At 42.2% G+C, this 21,695-nt stretch overlaps 1 protein-coding gene across 1 annotated transcript in view; it reads left to right on the forward strand.

The window, feature by feature from the left end:
- The window catches only part of LOC126183625 (synaptotagmin-14), a 614,192-nt gene that overhangs the window by 477,089 nt on the left and 115,408 nt on the right, over positions 1-21,695 (forward strand). The window lies entirely within an intron of this gene.

Raw genomic sequence — 21,695 nt, forward strand, 5'->3', positions numbered from 1 at the left:
GTAATGCTGTATTGTTGTAATGTGGGCCACCTTCACCATCCTGAAGCCTGCTGTAGACATCCTATGGTCTGCACATTAAGGCAGAAACTGTGGAACTTTTGCCCTCCTGTAAAATGTAAAGTCTACGTATTTCAGTAGATACAAAGTTTAGAGCAGTGAAAATAAGTCTACCTTCATTAATTCTGAGTCTTCCGCAGAAAAAACGTATATGTGCAGTTTAAAAAAACATAATCTTGTGTAGAAAGTAATGTATGTTTACGTTTATGGACTGTACATTCCTGCTCATTGTGCGAGCCCCTCACATAGGTGTATCCCTGGCCAATGACATTTTTCACATAAATGAGATGGCAGTGTTATGTGAGACACACATCTCCTCCACCCCCTCTCTCTTTTCATCTCCTCTACCGATTCTCTGTCCATTTCCTCCTCCTCCCTCTCTGTATCCATCTTCTCCTCTCGCCTTTCTCTGTTAATCTTCACCTTCCTATTTCTCTTTACATCTCGTCCTGCACCCTCTCACTATCCATCTTGTCTTCCCACTCTTTCTATGTATCTCCTACTTCCCTTACTTCCCTTCTCCATCTCGTCCTCAACCTTCTCTCAGTCCCACTCCTCTGCCCTCTGCCACTCTCCTCCTCCCCTTCCTCTATCCATCCATTTCTTCTCCTTCTATGCCTCCATCCCCTCCACCCTCTGTTTCTATCTCTTCCTCTCCTCTCTCTAAGTCCATCACCTTCTCCCCCTTACCGAGAACGGTGGCGCAGTGGTTAGCACACTGGACTCGCATTTGGGAGTACGTCGGTTCAATTCCGCATCCGGCCATCCTGATTTAGGTTTTCTGTGATTTCCCTAAATCGCTCCAGGCAAATGCCGGGATGGTTCCTTTGATAGGGCACGGCTGATTTCCTTCTCATCCTTCCCTAATCCGATGAGACCGATGACCTCACTGTTTGGTCTCTCCCCCCTCCAAACAATCCAGTCCAATCCAATCCAATACTTCTCCCCCTTCTCTCTGTCCATCTCGTCCTCTCACCTCTCTATGTCCATATCTACTTCCCCTCTCTCTATGTCCATTTTTAGCACCGGCCCTCTAAGCCTACCTGTCTTGGAATCTTATTTTTTTTCTTTCCTTCTAAAAAATTTTTTACTTGCTTTACCTTCATTAGTGTTCTGCATTTCTGATTTTTATAATTTCTCGAGTGAATCTTGATATTAATATCTTTCCTCAACATACCGGAAGATGTATATGAAAAAGGTGCATGTTTTTTTTTTTGGACATGTTCGAAAGGACAGATACCATTGGTGATCTTGCAGCTCCCAAAGAATGAAATTACAGAGAAATTCAGACCTTTAGCTGCTTACAGGCGTTGATAAATATCAACGCGGTCTGTTGAAAATGTGTGCCTCTACCAGGACTCGAACCTAGGATCTCCTGCTTACATGGGCAGACGCTCTATCCGACTGAGCCACCGAGGACACACAGCATTGTGCGACTGCAGGGTTTTATCTCTGGCACGCTCCCTATGAGACCCACACTTCCAACTTTCTGTCCACACACTACATTTGTAGTGCCCCTGCCCACTATACTCATTACTCGCGGCAGTCAGTGTTCCGATTCCTGTAAGAGTTCGGGCAATGTGAGTGCATCTGCACTGAAGAAGATCTTTGGTCAGTAACCCTTATCTATATGAAGATGGTGTCTGTTCTTTTGGAGAGATTCTGAACTGATCACAAAGGAAGGCGAAGTTCCATTGCAATTTGAACAAGCACACTGCACGAGAGGTTTTTTTGTGCTAATCTCGAAAAACTAACACGTCAACGTAAATGTAGTCAGATACGACTGATAAACGTTGCTTAAATTTAAAGCATATTGTAAGCTCACGTAACAAGTGTAATGCAGTATGATGAAAACCGCAGCCACACTCCATCAATTTTCAGTACAAAATTCGGCTTCGTAGTGGTCCCTAACAGAACAAGATTCAGCGCCAGAGTGCAACTTCCATCTGACCATTCTTCAACCAACCGAAAATCGGCGGCAACTCGCATGATTGGTTCACGCTTCCCAAAGTTGCTAATTCATGCAAGATATGTCACTTGCACCTATTTGAGAGAAGCGACAATTGGCCAAGGCACAGTAGTGTATCTGGAAGCATATGCCTCTTTGGAAAACAGTGGAGTGACAATATGCGTGCTTAGAAAACGAGTCCATGTGAACAGCAGAAGCATTTCAATTGCTTTTGTATGACAACACGCGATAACTTGCCGCATCGATGTTTGCAGCGCCACCTTGAAAACAATACACTATCGAATGCGTTGCATCCGTGGCCGAGTTCACCACTGTTTAAAGTTCATGATTTATTTTCGAAGAGGAAGTAGTACTAGTTGCAGGAACTTCCATAGACTTACTTCATGTATAGCACAGTAGAATGTATTGCCTGAAAAGTCGAAAGAATGAACACAGAAAAGTTTCACAACAGTCATCACCGTAACTGAAAGAACTTCATTGGCGTCGGCAGATAATTATGAAAAACTGTGTCGTTCAAGTCTCAGAAAGCTGCCCCAGGTTCTCGACAGTGAACTGTTCGCAGAGTATAATTTGAGGAGATTGTATTCGATCGTGTGGACGAAGATTCATCAATTCGTCAACTTTCGTGTGAAATATACAATTTGAAGAATCCAAGAACAGACTCCTCACGGGGCAGCAATTACAACTTTATCGTAAGATGGTATGGAGTATAAAATGTTTATGTCAATAAATAATTAAATATTGATATCTGGCATTCGCTCCTTGTCCAAAGCTACTCAATTTAGAATAACTTACCATCTGTAAAGTTTCAATCTCAAAGGCTTTTCCCACCCTGTTTACTTTCATGCAGCATTTAGTAGCAACAGACTTTCAGTACACTGTCATTGGCGTCATCATCATCTTCTTCTTCTTTTTCTGATTCAAGCGATGGGTTCACCCAGAGTGCCCTTAGGCATGGTCAGGAGGCCAGGCAAACTAATGGTTAAGGCGACTGTTCGCAGAAAAACTGGAAATCCGGGTTCGAATCCTGGTCTAGCACGAAGTTTAATTGGTCATGATATATTAATTACATTTCGGATTCAACGTATCTGAGGGCTTTCATATCTTCTTTCTTATCACTGCGTTTTCAGTGATTTGATTGCCCTCGTACAACCATTTTCTTTCAGTTTTTCTAATTCCATTGACCTTTTTTTTTTCAATCTGGGTCTCTTCCCCGGCATTTCTTTCTCCCACTTGGTCGAGATGACTCACTTAGTACTGTACAGTTTTTGCTTTGTCCGTATCAAGATCATGAACAAAAATAATTCTGTACCCGCTCAAAAAAACACCGATCGTCACATTTTAGCCAAAAGATTAAACAGACATCACCTTTTTTATGCAGGACTACAGGTCCCCCCAGTTGCTTTGATAACATTCTTGGCGTGAAGTTGTGCTCATATCACAGGCACAGTAACAAATCGAAGCACAAAATCAGTTACATTCTTCTTAAAACGAACCAAATATTATTGAGAAGTTAGTTGTAGCATTTTGTTCTCCTCAGTATTCAATGAAAGTGACACCCACTTCACACATAGCATTCTCGTAGTTAATTCTTCATATCTTATGCAGTCAGCTATTCTGTCCACTGTTATTGATCATGCTGACCATTAAACCTGTGCCACCAAGAAGGATAGCAAATAACGAATTTTTACTTGTTGTGCGTATACAGTACACTAGCAAAAATACATGATGAAATTTGTAGGTTATTCAGGGGTATTCACGGTGCGAAATTTAGTACATAAAGCTGCCACCTCTAGAAGCAATTAGGGGACTAATGCAGATGGGCATCGAATCGAACTAAGCTTGGATACGGGAATGTCATTAAATATTAATTCATCTCTGCATTAGAGGTCGTCAGTCATAGCGGCTATCGAATGGTGGCTCAGTCTCTGGTCAACCCATTACTCAACGTTTTCAATGGTTGAGAGATCTGAGATCTTGCTGGCCACGGTAAAAGTAGCATAACAGAACAGCCTAAGCAACGTATGACATTGTGTTATTTTGTTGAAGGATAACGTCACGAGACCCCGAAGTTAGGACACAATCATCGACCTTAACATGTCAGAAAGGTGACGTCTACTGTCTAAATTACTGGCCATGCTAACCAGAAGTGAACATCTTCTGTCCCCAGTGGGATCTCACATCACGCCAGCTGCTGGTTCCGTGTGACGATAACGAATGCAATCTGGTAACGTTTGCTCTCCTCGGGGCCTGCACACATGGGAAGACCGTTATCATGCTGTAAGCATAACCCCGACAGTGTTGTCTTCAGGCACACCATTGACGGCACGCCTCTCTTTGCTGTTACATCTAGGGAAGACGTCACAATGGTCGCCTTGCTGACTGTCCCTTACGCTCGAGCCGTCGTCGTATTATCCGTGCAGATACTTGTCATGCTCCAGATAAACTCATTTCCTCACTTAACATACGTGACTTGGCTGTATGATCTTGCATGACAGAGTGAACAGTGTCTGTCCTCTCAGGCGCAAGTCATGTGGGGCTGCTGAGATCCTTTATGGTGTTGAGTGTGGCTCTCCTGAACCCATCGATTCCATATTTGCTTGACTCTCATGGGATCTCGACGAACGCGAACAGGAAGATCATGGAACGATAAACCACAGTCTCGATAGGCCACGGTTCTTCCATTGTCGGTTTCCAATATAAGCTGGGAGACATTCCTCCTTTTTATACTAGATACAGCACAGTCTTCTCGCAAACAATCAACTTTCAAATCCGATTTCGTAATGAGAAACTCTCTTAGTTTTATTCATCTGTGGATCACTTGTGACACTGGACATGTCATATTATTATAGTTTAATAACAAACAAATAAAGACATAACTGTTACATACACGTATTTACATACTAAAAAATCTAGTCTGAGAAAGACGGGCCAGGTAGTCGGTCGTGAGCTTACAATAGGAGCCATAATAGCATTTGCTTGAAGTAATTTAAGTGAACCACAGGAAATCTAAATGAGAACGGCCAGAGGAATATCTGTAGCCTGCATCCTGCCTAACATAAGGTGCCTCTGTTTAAACTAATGCTACGTCATTCCTGAATGTAAAGTACCATTTTTCAAGTTAGTTAATTAATAATATAAGAAGCTAGTGCTACATTCTCCAATTATTTCTCACTACTAATCACTGCACACACTACACACAGTACACACACAGTATTGCACAGCATTACGCAAGCTATCATCTGACGTCAGGACTATAGCGACGATGTTTCGATTTCATTTGCTTGCATGAAGAACTTAGTCAGCATCCTTTTACAAAAAGTGAGTTGTTGAGCTCACACAAATGATAAGATGTTAGTATTATACATTGTAGAGCTTTGGAAGAAACGTTTTTCCAAAAAAAGGAAAGAAAAAGAGTGTAATGCAAAAGCCTTTTGTCAAGTGACAGGGATGTTTCATTGTTATTATTTACTTTACGCACATTTTCTGCCAAACTCTTACTATGTATTGTCTATGTAATACTTCAGGGTATATAATGTATTGCTTAACTAATATTTTAACTGCCTTTTTAAATAAGTTGTTTACTAATCCTATAATCTCTCTGGGAAAATTACTGTACAATTTCTTTATAGAAAATGCTCTTTTGAGTTTCATTTCTATTCGCTATTTGTCAATGTAAGTTTAGTCTATATCTAGTTTCCTCATCACGAACGAATGTTTGTGCAGTAACTGTCAAGGTTATTATTGATGTACGTAACACATAGGTATATACAGTATAATGAGATTGCTTAGTTAAAATCATCAATGTTTTGAACAAAAATTTACAAAGAGCCCTATTACTATTTATCGCTATTGTTTTATGACCCATCACCAAAGTTTGAAAACAGTGTTCATATTTTGTACATTAGTTCCACAGAAAAGAATTTTGCTGCTAAGAACTGAGTGTACATATGAAAAGACATATGTAAAAGACACTCGCTATTAAACACTAATGAGATGTTTTTAAAGGAATATCATGCTGATAACATTTTGTTGCAAGTACTTTTGTCCACACCACTTGTATTAGTTATACAATCTGTAATATGTGCATTTAATTTAACACTGTCGTCTTCCTTTTTGAAACTGATATTTATCTCAGTTGATTTCTTTATGTTCATTACACTGAAGCGTCAAAGAAACTGGTATAGGCATGCGTATCAAAATACAGAGATATGTAAACAGGAAGAACACGGTACTGCGGTTGGCAACGCGTATATAAGACAACAAGTATCTGGCGCAGTTGTTAGATCGATTACTGCTGCTGCAATGGTTGGTTATTAAGATTTAAGTGAATTTGAAGGTCGTTTTACAGTCGACGTACAAGCGATGGGACACAGCATCCCCAAGATAGCGATGAAGCGGTTATTTTGCCGTACGACCATTTCACGAGTGTACCGTGAATATCAGGAAGCCGGTAAAACATCAAACCTCAGACATCGCTGCAACCGGAAAAAGATCCTGCAAGAACGGGACCAACGACGACTGAAGCGAATCGTTCAACGTGACAGAAGTACAAGCCTTTCGCAAATTGCTGCAGATTTCAATGCCGGGCCATCAACAAGTGTCAGCGTGCGAACCATTATCGATATGGGCTTTCGGAGCCGAAGGCCCACACGTATACCCTTGTTGACTGCACGACACAAAGCCTTGTGCATCCCTTGGGCCCGTCAATACCGACATTGGACTGTTGATGACTGGAATCATGTTGCCTGGTCGGACGAGTCTCCTTTCAAATCGTATCGAGTACGTGTACACGCATGGAGACAACCTCATGAATTCATGGCCTGTGAGCAATGAACTGTTCAAGCTGTGGAGTCTCTGTAATGGTGTGGGGCGTGTGCAGTTGGAGTAATATGGAACACTATACGTCTAGATACGACTCTGTCAGGCAACATGTATATAAGCATCCTTTATGATCACCTGTATCCATCCATTCACGCCGATTGTGCATTCCGACGGACTTGGGCAATTCCAACAGGGCAATGCGACACCCCAAACGACCAGAATTGCTACAGACTGGCTCCAGGAACACTCTTCTGAGTTTAAACACTTCCGTTGGCCACGAAACTTATCAGACATGAACATTATTGAGCACATCTTCTCCCCTTCGTGCTCTTACGGATTTATGGGCAGTCCTGCAGGATTCATGGTGTCATTTCCTGCAGCACCACTTCAGACATGGCACGTCGTGCGTGCTCGCGGGGGCCCTACACGATATTAGGCAGGTGCACCAGTTTCTTTGGCTCTTCACTGTATAAATTTACTGTTTTCTCATTGACTGTTCTATTGCTGTCATCAGGGAAGAAAACTTTTCCCCATGATTAACATTATTCGGAAAGTCATTTACGTAAATGGGGAACAGTGTTAGTCTTAACATGCTACTCTGAGAAACTCCTATATTAATGTATTTTGGTTTTGACAAGCGTATCAGTAAGGTTTTGTCCTCATTTGACGTTTGTAATATCTCTACTCCTTGTGCCCTATCGGCTAGGTATGATTGGAACCAGTCATTAGTTATGCCTCTTATTCCTAACAATTCTAGTTTATTCAATAGAATCTTTTGGTTAATACTCAGTACTATCAAAAAACTTATAGTAATCGAAGAATATACCTTTATATAGCTGAGAACTGATTGTTTGTGTGCCAAATTTGGTTGAAATCGATCCAGGGGTTTTGGAGAAGATCCCTGACGTACACTCTCACGCGGCACAGACCTTACCTACTTTTAATAATCTGGAAAGTTCGCTTATTCGAATGAGTCAGTGATTATGTTTGTTAAGGAGATAGTATATTTGTTTTTTGGAACTTTTATTTAATTTCTTTGAAACATTTGAAAAATCATCACTGACAGAGTTTGCTAATGTGGATCATTTATTTACATTTACACCGTTCTTTACCAGTATGTTGTTATGTTTTTGTTTGTTTCTCCCCATTTCCTGTTTATTGTTTTTCCAGAGTTCTCTGCTTTTATTCTCTGCATTACGTATTATTTTGTCATTAAATATTTTTTTTGCAGCACCCTCCTATACATCTTTTATTGAACACGGTAGTAATCCAAAAAATCTGGCTCGTTGTGGCTCTATTTCATGGAACTTAGGAACTTAAGGCTCCGGGAGGACTGTCTAATGCCTGCTGTCCTTTTGTTTTTATTAGGAATTCCTACTGACGTGGCAAGCCTTAGAAATGCCTTCTCAAAGTTCAGTTTAAATAATATACAGGACATTTTGTATTTGTATAGGTTTCTCTAACACTTCAGTCCAACTTTGGTTAGCTAATTCTCTTGAAAACTCCTGCATTTCGAGTTACGATAAAAGTCTTTTGTAGTCCTACAGTTCAAGTGTTTCTCCCACATCCGATTTTACTGTTATTATTTGGCAGAAGTGGCCTAAGAGGCCAAGATCTTTTGTAGTCACATTATACTTTTCCCTGTCCATGTTTGGGGTTACATGATAAATTACCGATGCCACCGTTGCACTGTTGATTAACAGTGACATACTGAAATTGTTAAGGACATCTGTGAGGGTACTGATAGTTGAATCTGCGATTTTGTATGTTTATGTCTCTACACAAAATTAAGTTAAATTTTGTGATTAATGCTTTATCTGGAGCATCTGTTGATTTATTTAAAAAAAGTGTCCATGCCACCACTAGGTGATTGATACGTACACTAAATGGTTGATGTCAAAGCCTGGTAATTCAATGACTGATATTTCAAAGTGTTTCGTGCTAAGGTCATGTCTCGACTTCAACTGTACTAGCGACCCACCCGCTTATTTCATGGGTGATACTGTATGTCTACGGTCAGACGAGTTCTCTGCCGTAGCGGTAGTAAATTTTATACACAAACCTTTCTCGTGGCTCAGTCTACCTATTGGAGAAAACCGTATCAAAATCCCGACAGCAGTTCACGAGATTGGCCTTCACATACAGACAAACGCAGCGACCGACGCTAATTTATGACATGTATAGGTGGTCTTCCACCCTTTGAGGAAGTTCTACAGGAAGTATTTTTTCTCTCATACGTCTATAAAACTAAATGATGGATTTGTGTGTCTCTATAATAAAATTCAGTGACGCAAACTACTGTGCAATTCAAAGATTGGAACTCAACTCCAAACTGCTGTATTTTGTTTTTTATTGACTGCGTGTAGTACACTTCATTCTAATTGAAGATTTGTTGCATATCACCTTTCACGACGTTACAGTCTTAATGGTCGGTAGTGTACAATTCGCACTTTCTCGATATCTTCATCTGTGACTGCAATTCTGGAACGTGGACAATCTTCAAGAGAAGTATAATACTGCTGAATTCAGCCACCCATTTCTTAAGCCGGGTTACCAATGGCATGAAATACTTACAGGTGCATCCTCGCACCACTATCTTCACATGCAAGTTAGCGTTTCTACTGCTCGAAGCTGGAAAAACTACTTCCACGAATTTCAAGGTGACGACAAGTGAATTTATTCGTTGAGAATTTAATTTGGTCTGAGCTTTTAGCAAAAGGGGTTACCAATGGCATGAAATATTTACAGGTGCATCCTCGCACCACTATCTTCACATGCAAGTTAGCGTTTCTACTGCTCGAAGCTGGAAAAACTACTTCCACGAATTTCAAGGTGACGCCAAGTGAATTTATTCGTTGAGAATTTAATTTGGTCTGAGCTTTTAGCAAAAGAGATTATAGTGACGCTGACGAAGAGAAAACTGTCCTATACATGTTGGTTATGGAAAGGAATATCTGCTAGCAATTGTTATGGAACATGCAACACGATAATAAGGGAGCTATTTCCTGAGAACGAAGTTTCGTTCAAAAATCATTTTCGAATGACCAAAATAAATTTTGCATTCTCTTTTCTGCCTCTACCCGTACTCATATGAGAGGTGCAGTGTCAGCTGGCACTAAAATAAAGTAACAATGCGATATCTGGTTACTAGACACACTTTGTCATCAATGCAACACACGTAACGCATTCCAAAGAGCAATAACAATAAATTTTTATTTGAAGTACTGGGTGCTATCTACAACACGCTGAAAGTAAGATTTTTGTCTCAATAATTCTGTTTCGTTTTATTTTTAAAGTTAGTCCAGGTTTACATAGGTCACAGATGCTGCAAACATAACATTTCCTTTGCTCATTAACGGCACTTAATTTTGTAGCCAAACTTTGTACTAGTATGCAGAAAAGCCATTACTAAGTGACTGCATCAATACGAACACTGTTGGTTACTCACATACACTTCTAATTAGAGCAAAAAACTGCTTTAAATTTCTAAAGGCACAAATAAATTTTGTGTTTCCATTTCATTGTAACATTTACACTCAATGACTACAGGGAAACGTTACTGTCATTACACTGAAATAAAGACTACTTTTATAGTACTGACTGTTCTGCAGTGCTAAGAATCTCAGCAAGTCCACGCTCTCACGTGTAACACTTTTCTAATACGTTTCGTGGCTTTAAATAATACAGTGTTACTTCGCTACGTATAAGTGATTATAAGGAATTGATAATGATAGAACGAGATACCTGTCGCATGATTTGGGTACATATTGCCTTCACAGAAAAATACATGTTGGTTTCACAGTATAATACGTATTGCACTTTGCAAAGTTTCCATTTATTTAGACGAAGAATGATTCCATTATTTTCCCATGTCAACTGCTCACGTATGTAAATAAATGATTCATCATCTGTACATTCGAACGAACAAATGCAGAATGAGAGCAGATCTACCCACCGATAGTTGCTGAAGTTCGTAGGCAATGGCAGTGGTTTCGTGCAAGAAAGTTAAAATCCTTTTAACTTTCCTTACTTATACGTAGGTTGGCTTGACAGTGTGCAAGCTGCGTGTTTCCTTACGTCAGCTGACTTGCGCAACTGGTGGTGGGGACATCCACGTATAAGTAATTCATGTTTGTGGATACCTGGCTATAACTGTTGAAATGCAGGTACGGTATGCTTTGAGTCGGTCTATTTGAACAAAACTCACATTACATGTCTGCTTTAAAACCCAATAAGCGTTAAAATATTCAATTCAACACTTGACTTCCACTATTGCGAAAGATGTACTAACACAATGAAAATATAATTTCTTGATATCAGCGCATTTCTTGTGGGATGTCAAGAGATTTCCACACGACCGTCGACAAACAACATACAGCAAGAATAGGTGAGTGATGGTGCGATAATATCTGATAGATATTGTGTTCCAAGCGATGTACAGGGTGTAAATTTTAAGTTGACAAACCAAAATAACTGGAAAAATAAGCTTCACACGAAAAAAGGTGTAGAATCCAAAGTTGATTATTTTAGAGGGGCACATCTGCTGGTGTTAAAAGTAGCCCGCCACCCCAGCCTCCTGGGGGTGGGGCGGGAGGCAACTTTAAAATTTCAAGTGGGAACCCCCATTTTTTATTGCAGAATCAGATTCTACATAAAAAACTACGTACGTCTTAAACATTTTTGAGAGAGAGGAATTAGAGTTTTACTAATGTAGAAATTTGCGGAAAAAATTATTATTTTGGTCAACATTTTTTCGTGTGAAGCTTATTTTTCGAGTTATTCTGGTTTGACAACTTAAAATTTACACCCTGTATAATAGGGGCAGGATTTTGATATGTGAGGTTTTCTATTTTATTTATTCGTATGGCTCACATTCACTTTAAAAATACCGGTATATAACAGTATATGTACATAACAAGAATGCGAAAATACAAAGCTAATTGTCAATTTATAAATTCCTAGTCCACATAAGAGCTGTGTCATCAGCTTTTATGAGGTCGTTCCAATTCCCCTGATAGGAACGCTAGGGGCGTTCATCCCTAATGTGCTAGGCTGTCTGGTTCGGAGCCCCGCTGTCACCTTCCTGGAACTCTGTAGCACCTCATTCGTAGGGGCAGTCGGCGCATCGTCCATGTCCCGTGCGAGCTGTGTTCAGTTTGACCCATTGTTTCCTGTCTAGTTCTGTGCCAGCAGTATCACAGTTACACTTTCGGAACTACTTACGGTCTTTAGGATTTTCAATAAGTTGACAGTTCTGATCCCACAGCTCTCTCAACCCGATGTTACTGGTATCCAGCTGTTCTGCTTGCCATAATGGTGGGTTTCTTGAATGGAGTCTATTTCGTCGTAGACTTGGTACGTCTTCCTGTATGGGTAATTATTGCAGATTCCCCTGTAGCTTGAGGTATTCCCTAAGCAAGGCCCAGCTTCTACGGATTGCGAGCGGATAGATGTTGCTCAGTAGAGGAAGTCAATAATTCGGTATTGGTCGGATTGTCCCAGTTACTAACAGTATAGTGTGGTTCAACTGGGCGTCGTTCGACTTGGTAGGGCAGCTGTTTAACCACACCGGGGCACAATGCTCGGCTGCTGAGAAGACCAGCACAATGGATGATGTGCGCAAGATAGCTGCTGAAACTCCCCATGTCGTTCCACACAATTTTTGAATAATATTGTTAAGATTTTTTATATTGGCAGCAGTAATTTGAAGATGTTTTCTATGTGAAAGGGTGGGGTCAAGTGTGCCTCCAGGATACTTAGGGTCTTGCTATGTCAAAGAGTGTTTACGTTAAGTTTCACCCTGAGGTCCACGTTAGCTTGTTTGTTGTTCAGATAAATGTACATATTTCAGTTTTACTTGTACTGAGTTAATGTCGTCTGGCAAGACAGCTTAAACGCGAGAAACAGACCACGTTTTATCAGCGGTCTTGGTACAGAAAGAATCCAGCAAGCTAGATCACGAAGTAAGCTTACAAGGGAACCTCCCCATCGCACCCCCCTCAGATTTAGTTATAAGTTGGCACAGTGGATAGGCCTTGAAAAACTGAACACAGATCAATCGAGAAAACAGGAAGAAGTTGTGCGGAACTATGAAAAAATAAGCAAAATATACAAACTGAGTAGTCCATGTGCACGATAGGCAACATCAAGGATAGTGTGAGCGAAGGAGCGCTGTGGTCACGTGGTTAGCGTGAGCACCTGCGGAACGAGAGGTCCTTGGTTCAAGTCTTCCCTCGAGTGAAAAGTTTCATCCCTCATTTTCAGTTTATGTGACAAACTCTTATGTTTTCATCACTTTTTGGGAGTGATTATCACATCCACAAGAAAACCTAAATCGGCCAAGGTAGAAGAATCTTTTTACCCATTCGCCAAGTGTACAAGTTAGGTGGGACGACAACATATTCCTGTCATGTGACGCACATGCCGTCACCAGTGTCGTATAGAATGTATCAGACGTGCTTTCCTGTGGAGGAATCGGTTGACCTATGACCTTGCGATCAAATGTTTTCGGTTCCCATTGGAGAGGCACGTCCTTTAGTGATGATGATGATGTTTGGTTTGTGGGGCGCTCAACTGCGTGGTTATCAGCGCCCGTACAATTACCCAATCTTTGCTCAGTCCAATTTCGCCACTTTCCTGGATGATGATGAAATGATGAGGACAACACAAACACCCAGTCATCTCGAGGCAGGTGAAAATCCCTGACCCCGCCGGGAATCGAACCCGGGACCCCGTGCTCGGGAAGCGAGAACGCTACCGCGAGACCACGAGCGGCGGACACGTCCTTTAGTCTACTAATCGCACGGTCGCACGCTTTTGCGGTGCGGTCGCAAAGCACAGACACTAAACTTATTACAGTGAACAGAGACGTCAATGAACGAGCGTACAGATCATAACTTTGCGAAAATAAATAAAGTAAAATTTCCACTCGAGGGAAGACTTGAACCAAGGACCTCTCGTTCCGCAGCTGGTCACGCTAACCACGGCACCACGGCGCTCTAGAGCCTACGCTATACTTGATGTTGCCTATCTTGCACATGGACTATTCAGTTTGTATATTTTACTTATTTTTTCGTAGTTCCACACAACTTCTTCCTGTTTTCTCGATTTACCTGTGTTCAGTTTTTCAAGGCCTATCCAGTGTGCCAACTTATAACTAAATCTGAAGGAGGTGCGATGGGGAGGTTCCCTTAATGAGATTTTCACTCTGCAGCGGAGTGTGCGCTGATATGAAACTTCCTGGCAGATTAAAACTGTGTGCCCGACCGAGACTCGAACTCGGGAACTTTGCCTTTCGCGGGCAAGTGCTCTACCAACTGAGCTACCGAAGCACGACTCACGGCCGGTACTCACAGCTTTTTACTTCTGCCAGTACCTCGTCTCCTACCTTCCAAACTTTACAGAAGCTCTCCTGCGAACCTTGCAGAACTAGCACTCCTGAAAGAAAGGATATTGCGGAGACATGGCTTAGCCACAGCCTGGGGGATGTTTCCAGAATGAGATTTTCACTCTGCAGCGGAGTGTGCGCTGATATGAAACTTCCTGGCAGATTAAAACTGTGTGCCCGACCGAGACTCGAACTCGGGAACTTTGCCTTTCGCGGGCAAGTGCTCTACCAACTGAGCTCAGTTGGTAGAGCACTTGCCCGCGAAAGGCAAAGTTCCCGAGTTCGAGTCTCGGTCGGGCACACAGTTTTAATCTGACGGGAGGTTCCCTTGTTAGTAAAAGTGTTATTCGTGTTGGAATACGAAGTAAGAGACTTATGAGGCGTACTTCCAACAAAGGCGGCCCTGCAACGTCGAATAAAGCAGGCGTTCACTTGCCGTAGGTTCGAGGGCATCGTGAACCCTTCAGCTTCGACAGCCTCGGCAGCAGCGAAGACTAAGTACAGAGAAGGCGCTTGCGGCAATGCGAAGTTGGCAGCACGGGTGGAGACCCGCGCCCGCTCAGCGGCATTCGTGGCCACGCTAGCAAACCTCATGCTGCAGCGTTGTGCACACTCGGCATTTAGTACAGCGCTTCCCGGTGCGTGCATAGACACATGAGAACCTTAGTTCTGCGCAGCGTACGTAACATAAATTACAGGAGAGTTCACTAAAAAATCCCACTTTCTGAAGATTATAAGTATCAGACATTACAAGGAATGCAAATATACCTTAGTCTATAAAGAAACAATTATTTTAACGGTCACTTCGAACAATATTATCGGTCAATTACCATCCATAATTGATCACACACTTTTGAAGCCATTCACAGGAGCTACCCGAAACTTAAAATATTTTTCTTTACTACACAGTCCCAGTTATCTTTACGCGTGGCCGCTTTCGCCCGTCTCAAATGGCTATCTTCAGATCCAGTCGCCGCACAGGGGTGACAACACGTGGTCCTTCAACACAGCAACTATCTGGAGACGGCTATGACTGTCGGAAAAGTACAAGTAATTCTCTTCTTTAACAGTCACAGCGTCCCCAGACTGTAAAACCAATGCCGCAATTTGTAGTATTTATGACTCTACGGGTTATCGCGGGCAGAATGGCGTCTTCGTCTGGCTGTATTTGTTTCCTTAACCGTCCAGTAGTATCAGCGTGACTGTCGTCGAAATTAGTTACAAGGAATCTGCAAGGGAAAAAAATTACACAGAATCGTGATAGGTCATTAGATTGGTAAAATGTACATATCACACAACCAGTTCGATGACTGGCGAGCATTTCTCACAAAATCGTGTGTGAGTAATGAAAAGTGAGCGTTGAGGCCTCGTTGTATTGAAAGGAAAGGTTGTCCGTCTTCGATCACAGTATAAACTATGTTATGTGTTCGCCTGCGTAGCTGAGACAAAATGAGTAATGTATGAATAACTGAATATTAATGTTGATCAGTTGTATTCTGGCCACGATACAGTTTATTTGAATGTTTTGGACTGCTAAAAGTTTTGTAATACGTGGCGCCATTTTGTACTCCGTGGTGACAAATAAGCTAAAGTGACATTTTTTAAATAGTGGTAACGTGTTTGCCTACCATGCAGAGGTCCCGGGTTCGATTCGCGACCGGGTTGTAGATTTTCTCCGCTGGAGGACTGGGTCTTACGTTGTTCTCCTCATCCTTTCGTCGCCATTACTGGCGCCCAACTCGCCCAATGTGGCGTCGACTGAAATAAGACTTGCAACTTGGCGGCCGAACTTTCGCGGTTGGAGCCTCCCGGCCATCTATGCCACAAGATCATTTCATTTCATTTCTTAGGTCATGTAGTAGTGTACTCAGATCTGAAGATACAGCTAATACCAAAAAAACTCCAGCGAGATTCTGCTATGTCGGACCAGGCAAGATACGCAAAGGAACCTTTTTTATATTAAAAAAATAAAGTTTACATCATACAGTGTGGTTGTATTCCAAAGACCGACTGTAGCATTCTTGTCAAATCGATCACAGATACAAATGACAGTAGCATTAACGCCGTGAAGATGTTGTGTTGATGCCCTCAGCGTTTCAACGTTCTCATTTACCCTAATACTCCGATGTCTCTAATCCATGTCGCTTACGATTTTTTTACTAGTATTGTTCTTACGACTTGTTACATAACTGGGAGTTATACACCATTCGCTGTAGATACGTCGGGTAGTCGACACTGATACACGAACAAATCGGCCAACTGCATTCACAGTGCGGTTGCAGGCACGTCCAAACACGGTAGCTACTTTATATCAACCCGTTGCGCTTCCTCGCCGACCCACCTCATTTCGCTAATTGTATGCAACCTGATCATAAGTATCCGGACACCCTTATGTAATCTGGGACTGACCTCCAGCTGTCATGAGAGGCAAGCCCACGAGTATACATGGAAGATGCCACATTGTGTTGTCAGTAGAGAAGCAGAATAGACTGGTCAGGAAACTCACAGTCAGTGACTTTGAATGTGAACTAGTCATTGGATGTCACCTGAGTAATAAACCCATCAGGGACATTTCTACATTTCTAAGGCCACCGAAGTTAACTGTTGGTGACGGGCGGCCGCTGTGGCCGAACGGTTCTAGGCGCTTCAATCCGGACCCGCGCTGCTGCTACGGTCGCAGGTTCGAATCCTGCCTCGGGTATGGATGTGTGTGATGTCCTTAGGTTAGTTAGGTTTAAGTAGTTCTACGTCTAGGGGACTGATGACCTCAGATGTTAAGTCCCATAGTGCTTAGAGCCATTTCAACCATTTGTTGCTGACGTGACCGAGGAGTGCAAGTGCAAAGGAACAACCACATCTAAACCAAGACCAGTGATACCTCACGTACTGACGAACAGGACCATCGACCATTGCGAAGGGTGGTTGTAAAAAATCGCATGAAATTAGCGGAAGGAATCACCTGTGAGTTCCAAAGTGCTACATGCAGTCCAGCTGGTACAATCACAGCGCGTATGAAGGTAAATAGAATGGGATACAATCGTTGAACAGCTCTTCGTAAGCGGCACATTTCTCAAAGCTACTCGAAACGAGTGGTCTGGAATGATGAATCGCGCTATATCTTGTGGCAATCCGATGGAAGGCTTTGGGTTGGCGTATACCAGGAGAACGTTACCTGCCGTCATGCGTAGCGCCTACAGTGAAGTACAGAGGTACCTTGGTACGGGGTTTTTTCGTGGTTAGGGTGTGGTTCTCTTACTGCGCTTAAGAAAACGGTAAATGCATTGGGATATGAACACATTTTACTACATCGTGTGCTGCATAGAGTACAGGAAGAGTTCGGATTGCTTGCATGAGCATAACAGTGCACCCTGTCATAAGGCACCATCTGTGAGGCAATGGTTTGTGGATAATAAGATTCCTGCAAAAGACTGGCCAACGCAGAATCCCGACACGAACCCAGTGGAACATCTTACATGAGTTAAAATGTCAACTTCGCTCCGGATCCCAGTGTCCAACATCAGTGCCTTGTCTGGGTTAGACTCCTGAGAAAGAATGGGTTGCCATTCCTCTACAGACATTCAGACGTCTACGCCTACATCTACATATACAGGGTGGTCCATCGATAGTCACCGGGCCAAATATCTCACGAAATAAGCATCAAACGAAAAAATTACAAAGAACGAAATTCGTCTAGCTTGAAGGGGGAAACCAGATGGCGCTATGGTTGGCCCGCTAGATGGCGCTGCCGTAGGTCAAACGGAATCAACTGCGTTTTTTAAAATAAGAACCCCCATTTTTTATTACATATTCGTGTGGTACGTAAAGAAATATGAATGTTTTGGTTGGACCGCTTTTTTCGCTTTGTGATAGATGGCGCTGTAATAGTCACAAACGTATAAGCACGTGGTATAACGTAACATTCCGCCAGTGCGGACGGTATTTGCTTCGTGATACATTACCCGTGTTAAAATGGACCGTTTACCAATTGCAGAAAAGGTCGATATCGCGTTGATGTATGGCTATTGTGATCAAAATGCCCAACGGGCGTGTGCTATGTATGCTGCTCGGTATCCTGGACGTCATCACCCAAGTGTCCGGACTGTTCGCCGGGTAGTTAGGTTATTTAAGGAAACAGGAAGTGTTCAGCCACATGTGAAATGTCAACCATGACCTGCAACAAATGATGATGCCCAAGTAGGTGTTCTAGCTGCTGTCGCGGCTAATCCGCACATCAGTAGCAGACAAATTGCACGAGAATCGAGAATCTCAAAAACGCCGGTGTTGAGAATGCTACATCAACATCGATTGCACCCGTACCGTATTTCTACGCACCAGGAATTGCATGGCGACGACTTTGAACCTCGTGTACAGTTCTGCCACTGGGAACAAGAGCAATTACGGGACAATGACAGATTTTTTGCACGCGTGCTAGTTAGCGATGAAGCGTCATTCACCAACAGCGGTAACGTAAACCGGCACAATATGCACTATTGGGCAACGGAAAATCCGCGATGGCTGCGACAAGTGGAACATCAGCGACCTTGGCGGGTTAATGTATATTGCGGCATTATGGGAGGAAGGATAATTGGCCCCGATTTTATCGATGGCAATCTAAATGGTGCAATGTATGCTGATTTCCTACGTAATGTTCTACCGATGTTATTACAAGATGTTTCACTGCATGACAGAATGGCGATGTACTTCCAACATGATGGATGTCTGGCACATAGTTCGCGTGCGGTTGAAGCGGAATTGAATAGCGTATTTCATGACAGATGGATTGGTCGTCGAAGCACCATACCATTACCCGCACGTTCCCGGATCTGACGTCCCCGGATTTCTTTCTGTGGGGAAAGTTGAAGGATATTTGCTATCGTGGTCCACCGACAACGCCTGACAACATGCGTCAGCGCTTTGTCAATGCATATGCGAACATTACGGAAGGCGAACTACTCGCTGTTGAGAGGAATGTCGTTACACGTATTGCCAAATGCATTGAGGCTGACGGACGTCATTTCGAGCATTTATTGCATTAATGTGGTATTTACAGGTAATCACTCTGTAATAGCATGCGCCTTCTCAGAAATGATAAGTTCACAAAGGTATATGTATTACATTGGAACAACCGAAATAAAATGTTCAAACGTACCTACGTTCTGTATTTTAATTTAAAAAACCTACCTGTTACCAACTGTTGGTCTAATAATATAGACCATATGTTTGTGTCTATTACAGCGCCATCTATCACAAAGCGAAAAAAATGGTCCAACTAAAACATTCATATTTCTTTACGTACCACACGAATATGTAATAAAAATGGGGGTTCCTATTTTTAAAAAAAACGCAGTTGATATCCATTTGACCTACGGCGGCGCCATCTAGCGGGCCACCCATAGCGCCATCTGGTTTCCCCCTTCAAGCTAGACGAATTCCGTTCTTTGTAGTTTTTTCGTTTGATGCTTATTTCGTGAGATATTTGGCCCGGTCACGATCAATGGACCACCCTGTATACTCCGCAATCCACTTCACGGCGTGTGGCGGAGGGTACCCAGTACCACTACTAGCCATTTCCTCTCCTATTCCACTCGCAAACAGAACGAGGGAAAACGACTATCTACATGCCTCCGTATGAGCCCTAACTTCTCGTACCTTATCTTCGTGGTCCCTACGCGCAACGTAGGCTGGAGACAACAGAACGTTTCTGCAATCAGTTCAAGTGACGGATCTCGGAATTTTCTCAATAGTGTTCTTCGGAAAGAACGTCGCCTTCCCTCCAGGGATTCCGATTTGAGCTCCTGAAGCATCTGCGCAATACTTGCGCGTTGTTCGAACCTCCCTGTAACAAATCTAGCAACGTGTCTCTCAATTGCTGCGATGTCTTCCTTTAATCCGACCTGGTACGGTACCCAAATACTCGAGCCATACTCAAGAACAGGTGGCATTAGCGTCCTATATGCGGTCTCCTTTACAAATGAAGCACACTTTTCTAGAATTAACCCGATAAAGTGGAGTCGATCATTTGCCTTTCCTACCACAATGCTCACATGCTCATTCCACTTAATATCGCTTTGATGCGTTACGCCCAGATATTAAAACGACGTGATGTGTCAAGCAGGACACTACTAATGCTGTAGCCGACATTACGGGTTTGTTTCTCCTTCTCATCCGCATTAACTTAAATTTTTCTGCATACAGACTCACCCCATATTAATGTCCAATTACTGGTTTGCACGCACATTAAATCGGATGGTGTACAAAGCACTTCACTGCCGCGACTTACGCCATCGGTGGTGGGTCACGTGATCGCGTGGTAGTACCAGTTCTACACGATCTATGATTAGATTAGATTAGATTAGTACTTGTTCCATAGATCATGAAAACGACACTTCGTAATGATGTGGAACGTGTCAGGTTAATAAAAGGTGTCTATGCAAGATATTACATTACGCAAAATACTACATGACAATTAATATTTTTAATTTTTTTGTTGGGAGGTGGAGAAATTACCCCCTTACTATATCAAAAAATTCAGCTAATGAGTAGAAGGAGTTGCCATTCAGAAAATCTTTTAATTTCCTTTTAAATGCTATATGGCTATCTGTCAGACTTTTGATGCTATTAAGTAAGTAACCAAACACTTTTGCGGCAGCATAATTTACCCCCTTCTGAGCCAAAGTTAGAGTTAACCTTGAGCAGTGGAGATCATCCTTTCTCCTAGTGTCGTAGCCGTGTTCACTGCTATTGCTTTTGAATTCGTTCGGATTGTTAATAACAAATTTCATCAGTGAATACATATATATATTGTGAGGCTACAGTGAAGATCTCTAGCTCTTTAAATAAGTGTCTGCAGGATGATCTTGGATGAGCTCCAGCAATTATTTTGATTACACGCTTTTGTACAATGATCACTTTTTTACTCAATGATGAGTTACACCAGAATATGACGCCATAAGAAAGCAGAGAATGAAAATTGGAGTGGTGAGCTATTTACTCAGATGTATATCGCCAAAATTTGCAATGACCCTAATAGCATAAGTAGCTGAACTCAAACGTTTGAGCAGATCCTCAGTGTGTTTTTTCCAGTTCAACCCCTCATCAATGTATACACCTAGAAATTTTGAATATTCTACCTTAGATACCGATTTCTGATCGAAGTCTATATTTATTAATGGGGTCATTCCATTTACTGTGTGGAACAGTATATACAGTGTTTTGTCAAAGTTTAATGAGAGCCCATTTGCAGAGAATCACTTCATGATTTTCTGAAAAACATCGTTTACAATTCCATCAGTTAATTCTTGTCTGTTGGGTGTGATAGCTATACTTGTATCATCGGCAAAAAGTAGCAGCTTTGCATCTTCGTGAATATAGAATGGTAAGTCATTAATATGGCGCTCCAAAGCGACCAGTGCGCTCTTTGGAAGGGTGTCTAACATTTTGTCCGGCGAACTTAGAGTG

This window comes from Schistocerca cancellata, chromosome 1 (assembly GCF_023864275.1).
Source record: "Schistocerca cancellata isolate TAMUIC-IGC-003103 chromosome 1, iqSchCanc2.1, whole genome shotgun sequence".
NCBI lineage: Eukaryota > Metazoa > Arthropoda > Insecta > Orthoptera > Acrididae > Schistocerca > Schistocerca cancellata.